This window comes from Rhamphochromis longiceps, linkage group LG15, assembly GCF_057381845.1.
Source record: "Rhamphochromis longiceps isolate RC_006_pf linkage group LG15, R_longiceps_female_GT1.1, whole genome shotgun sequence".
Classification (NCBI taxonomy): domain Eukaryota; kingdom Metazoa; phylum Chordata; class Actinopteri; order Cichliformes; family Cichlidae; genus Rhamphochromis; species Rhamphochromis longiceps.
The window spans coordinates 9,100,689-9,107,223 of NC_140571.1; positions in this window are offsets into that span (position 1 = coordinate 9,100,689).

Here is a 6,535-nt window from a genome sequence, read left to right on the forward strand (position 1 = left end):
CACTGAGTCTTAAGTTGCATTTAAAGTAAAAAGGGTTTATTTGCATACTGCTAGTTTCTCCCAACTTCCCCTAAACTGTTTTCATAAAATAAAAAGAAGGCAACATGCCGCTCTGCCTATGGCCAAAAAATAATATACTCACAAATGCTGTATGTTCTCCACCTTGTTCACAGCTGTGCTCACAAATTCTTCATAAATCACATATCAGTCTGAGCAATTACACAGAAATCCACACAGCTAACCATTCTGTCACGCACTGATCCTATCACAGTCATCTGTATGTATTTAGTCTCTGTCGCTCTAATTGGCTTTCTTTGCATCTGAAGGCCGTGTTGAAAGACATTTACACGGCAACACACACACACACACACACACATTTATTTAGGCTGTTTTTTATGTTAATTTCGCTCTTTACCGTGAATGAATTATCTATTCAACATCCAAATAAACTCATCAACTGAGGATGAGCGTATTAAGTTATGAGGCAAAGCCAAACATCGACACAGCAGTCTGTCAGCCAATCAACTGAAAGGATCGCCATTAAGAAAATCTCACACTGGAGAATGATTGATAAGAAACATCACCCTGAAAAGAGCTTCATGTTAACGCAAGATGACAAGACGCGAGGGGTAGAGGTTTAAAGGCCAAATCATCCTCGCTCCTCCTCCTGTGCATGACTGCTGGCTTAGAGTAATAATGAAGGGAAACAGTGGCTCGCACACAGATTAATGAGTGATCCCCCCAGAAGGCAACACATCATTAGCATTTGATAGCGATAACCCTGCATGGCCCTCTGGGACAAAAAAACAAACAAAAAACAAGCACATCACCACAGATGAAAAGAGATGTGCTTTCATCTTCCAATAATGTCTTCAGTGGTGTTTAGTTGGCATTATGCTCCTCATAAACATGTTTTCTCTTGGTCTCTCTCTTGGGCTTTGATGTCATTAAAATGATGGAGTCCATCAATCAAATGTGTTCGCTCTAATAGAATTGAGGGCTCTTGAACCCGTGACAGACGATGTTTCCAGAACATTTTACCAGAATAGATAAGAAAGTGCAGATAAGGAAAGAGGTGAACAGATGTAGTCATGAATTTCACTGAAATTGCTCTCACAATAGCAGCTATTTTGTGTTCTCTGATTAAACCTATGAAAAAATAATGACTTGCATCTCTCTCCTGAAACATTACCTAATTTTATGGGCTGTTTAACAACTAATGTGTAATACTTTGAAAAAGAAGCCCAGCTCTTTTCATGCGTGCGGTATGAAATGAATCTGTAAAAACTTGCTGTGCACGAGGTCAAGAAGTGAGATAAACAGGCCATTTTCTCGGGTACGCAGAAGAAAAATATGTCTAATGTTATACTATATCTCTGCGATGCCTTTTACAACACTCAGAAGCTCAATTTCAAGAGCTTATTCACGTAACATCACTCAATGGTGAAGATGCTCGGATTTGTGTTTTCTCACAAATCCAGCTAATTTTTAAATGTTAAATCCATCAAATCGTTGCATGTACAGCAAACACAGTTGCTCGAAGAACTGTTAACTTAAAAGCCTCTCAGTTCTGGAGAGCACTGTTTGCTTTCACATTAATTTTGCTTTCAGACCCAAAGCAAGAAGATGACCGACTACAACCGCAGCAAACGAGAAGCTTATAAAAGAACTCAACTGTCAGCACAGAGGCAGAAAGACAAAGCCTGGGACTAGCTGTTGAACATAAAGGAACCAGGATCAGACATTTCCCCTCACAAGTAGGTGAAAATCAGACTAAAGCTTTAAAGGGATTGCAACATTATACAGCAAGACACCCCAGCCAAAACAGGTTCAAATACAGACAATATTTCCCCAGTAAAAACTGGGGGTGTTATGACAGCAGACGAGCGCACAGGCCTACAAAGGTTGATGCTGTTTCCATGTACATTGTGATATCGTCGCATTATTACAATAAACAAAACAAATTGTTCAATTCCAACTACTTTGGTAAACTGTTGTAACTAACAGTCATTTAAACATAAGGCAACACATTTGTGCCAGTCATGTATACGTATATGTAAATAATAGCTTCTCTGCCCTGATGTTACATTGATAAGTCTGATTTGCGACCTACGTGGTGTCTATCAGGTATATGTGTGGAAACGTATGATAGTCTATGCTACAGTAACACGCTCACCACCACCGCTTTAAAAGGAAGTGATGTGTTACACGCTTGCTTCTCTTTCTCCTAATTAAGTTGTGTCTTATGTGCTGTAGAGATATCGCCCTAAATTTTCATGTAATCCCAAGTGTTGTGTTAAGACTTTTCTAATTTCTTCCCCCAAATTATTAAATCAATACTTAAAGCACTCAAACACTCACCAGTCATTTTGTTAGGTGCAACTGTTCGACTGGTACCTAATGAGTCAATCATATGACAGGTATTTCAGAAACTGCTGACCTACAGGGATTTTCCCATTGCCATGAGTCTACATGGTCTGAGAGTCTTATCTTTTATCATCAGAAAGAAATAACCAGCTCCTAGAGGACAGGTGGAAGAGGACGGGCAGATGATTCCTGGAGCCAACAATTCCTAGCTGTATTTCTCCATCCTGCTCCAACCATGACAGGTTGTATAAGCAGCTGAAGAGAGCAGGTCACCAGGAAGAAGGTCGATGGTGCTGTCATAGGGGACAAAGATGACACTTTGTCTTTGCTGAATACCTCCTGTAGGCCATGACTACACCATCAACCTTCTTCCTGGTGGGCAGTTGTGGGTTTGTCAGTTGTCCTTTGTTGTGGGCAGTCTGAGGTACACCTGTGCACTACTCATGATGTCAGATCAGCATCCTGATGTGGCACACCTGTGAGGTGGGATGGATTATCTCAATATAGCAGATGTGCCCACTACCACACATTTGGACTGATTTGTGACCACTGTTTGGGAGGGATGGTTATAATGTGTATCTGGAATGAATTTTAGGTCTCTACGTCCATCCCATGGGGAATGGGAGCAGTAACAAAGGTGTTGCGTTTATATTTTTGTTGAGTGTATATAGACAGCTCAAAAAATAAAATAAAATGAAATAAAGAAACACTTAGAAAGTGTTGGATGGACTGAAACATAATGTCCTTCTATTAGACTTAGGTCAGGTGATCATTGGTTCCAATCAGTGGTATCAGTTCCTTCATCCTCCAGGAACTGCCTGCATAATCTCGTCACATGATGCCAGGTATTGTCACTCACCAGGAGGAACCCAGGACCCACTGCACTAGTGTAGGGTCTGACAATGAGTCAGCCCAAGGATTTCCCCAACCTAATGGCAGTTGGGGTGCCATCGCCTGTGGAGGTCAGAATTTCCATGGACATGCCTACCCACACCATCACTGACCCACTACCAAAAAGGTCATGTTAAATGATGTTGCAGACATCTCCACATCTTCTTCCAGACCCTTTCATGTCTGTCACATGTGCTCAGGGTGAACCTGCTGTCATCATGTCATCTGTGAAAAGCATAGGGTGCCGGTGGAGGACCTGCCAAGTCTGGTATTCTAGGGCCAATTGGGCTCCACAGTCCCTACAAGGCCCACAAGAGGTTTTTGGGTCCTCAGGCCATCATTATGAAGTCTGTTTCTGATTGTTTTGTCTGAGACATTCAAATCTGTGGCCTGCTGGAAGCCATTCTGTAGAACTCTGGCAGGACTCATCCTGTTCCTCCTTGCACAAAGAAGCAGGTACCAGTCCTCTTGATTGGTTAAGGACCTTCCACTGCCCCGTGCAGCTTTCCTACAGAAACTGATGTGCCATCCTGGAGGAGTTGAACTACCTGTGCAACCTCTGTAGGGTTCAGGTATCGGCTCCTGCTACCACTAGGCACACTGACACTAGCCAAACGCAAAACTAAAGACAAAACAGAAAAGATGCAGAGGGAAAAAATGTCAGCAGCCTCCACCTGTAAAACCATTCGTGTTTTGGAGGTTGTCTCATTGTTGCCACTCTAGTCCTGGTGTTCATTTCATAAACACTAAAACAGCTGAAACTGATCAACCCATAGGTTTAACAGACATGCTATACTCTGATTATAGTGTTCCTTTATTTTATTTTATTTTATTTTGTTTTATTTTAGCAGCGTAATTGGTTTTGACTGGCGTCCCAAAGAACATACTCTAATAATGTGAAGAAAAAATCAACAAGACGGAAATTGCATGCAATATTTATGGGTTGTGTTCCTATTAAGTATTATTAATAGCATTCAGCAATTTACTACCACAGCTACATAGAGTGTTTTATAATGTCCTTTTACAAAATAACCATTAACTTTAGAACTGCTTCATACCCAAGCCAAAAAACTTTTAATGCATAGCAATATTTCTAATATTACACTTCAAGTATCTGAAAATAACCTGGCGGAGCAATAAAGAGTCTATGTCTGCTGTCATTTGTTAAGTCCCTGATATCTCATTACTCATAAAGTCCTTTTACTGGCCACTGAACACCAAGCAATTAACACTTTAAGTCTTCCTCGTGTCAAGTGATGCTTTCCTTTAGGGACTTTAAACCCCGGGATGCTAAAGAGATGCTTCCTGAAAGTTTTATTCAACTAAATGTAGACCTAATAGCACAGAGAAGAATTCAAAGTAAAGAGGAGGAGAGAGAGATAAATAGGTTTCAAAAGGGAGCCAAGGTGTGAAGTGACCTTCTACCTTTAAAAGGTTCTCTGCATTTCATGCATTTATTAAAATGAGCCTTTTAAGACACCACCTGCATAAAAAGATGTTTTGGTTACGTGAAGGTACAAAAATACTGCCAGAGGTTTGTAAAAGCCATTTTTTTCTTTCTTCAGAGTATAAGGAATGAATCTCAGTGAGTTTACCACAAGTTCGGAGAGTAGACAGAAAACAGTCAACAGTTCATAATGAGTTTGAAAATATACACTAAGAAGCAGTCAGTGTGAATGACGATCAACAAGACAAATGAACTGTGAAGTTAGTTATTAAAGCTCAAATAGTATTAAAATGGTTGCCTGGGTCTGATTTTGTAGGGGTTTTTTTCATCTTCATTGTAACCTATAAGCAAAAGAATCATCACTACAAAGTACGGTTTCATTGTACAGCACATACATTCCACCAACTGAGTTGCCAAAACTGATCTTCACCTCATAATGTAATCATTCACAGTATACTGTAAATTCTAATTTACATTGGAAATGTGTACAATGCACTCATAGTGAATTTTTCAAGTTTAAGCAAGAAGATAAAAACAGTTTAGAGCACTTAATATATTAAGTCCAACATTAGTGAAGTCTAGTCAGAATTGCAATTTTAAACAACTAATTTGAAAGTAATTTTTAAAAAATATAAAAATATTTTGTGGTTAACAAGAGTCTCATTTACTTGTTAAACCATGACGATTGACTGCCTGGAAAATGGCAAGTCAAACTCATACTTGCACATTTCAGAAATCCACAGTGATTAATGAAAACACAGTTTGATTTTCACCTTTCTGACTGACACTGCTCATCTGAAAAATGAATTTACACCAGTGGAAGGACAGTATGACAGTGAAGTGTGAACATTTTTGGTGGCATGATCTGTAGATGGGGCCCAAGTCGCACAAAAACAGGCTTAGTTTGCACAAGTTGGCACTGGTTACATAAAACAAGTCACAAAGCATGATTTCATTTCACCTGTGATGGGTTAAAGTCACTACAGGAGACAGTAACATTTTTTAAAGGCAGGAAGCTACTGCCATAGATTAAATAAAATCCAAATCACCAAGTATTAAACATTCAACTGTTTGGGATCTAATTCCTTTTATTCATTGTCTCCTGTTTTCAGATGGGTTTTTTTTTTTTTTTTTTTTGCCTGTCCCATTTGGATCTTTAGCCATCAGAAATGTTGTCTGAAGGCCAAGAAAGATGCCAAGCGGCTATTTTTAGATGTTTAAAAGTGAATCTAAGTGAAGCTTGTGCTGGAATGTCACTCTGGATTTTATTATTTTATTTGAGATCTATTTTAGTGGACTCGAGCAGTGGCTCGAGATTGATCTTGGGATAATCTGTGGTCAATCTCTGTCTTTTGACTCTCATAATAAATCTGTGACCCACTCCTGCTTCTTTCATTTAAGAAATATTGCCAAAGGAGGTTTAGTACATTGTTTACAAATCACTGCAAAACTATCCTGACTTCCAGTCTTACACTGAAGCTGTAATAGTAGATAGAACTGGTCTGAATAAACTAATCTTTACATCTATAAAAAAAACTTTTTTATTACACTATAGAGAAAAGAAGTTAAGCTTGATGCAGAAGCTGAAAAAGAAAAACAACAGCACACGTCTGCCTCATCACAGAGTCCTCAATTTTACCATCAAACATCTGTATTTATATTGACTTTCATGCTGAGGGAACATTCACAAAAGAATACAGTCAATACAGTGAGTGCTAACCACAATAGACCCACTTTTCTGAGCTCTCATGAAGATAAATGCCATAGAAATGTCGGCCACAAATAGACAGCTGTCATGGCAACTCCATATCTAATATCTAAAACGTCGCA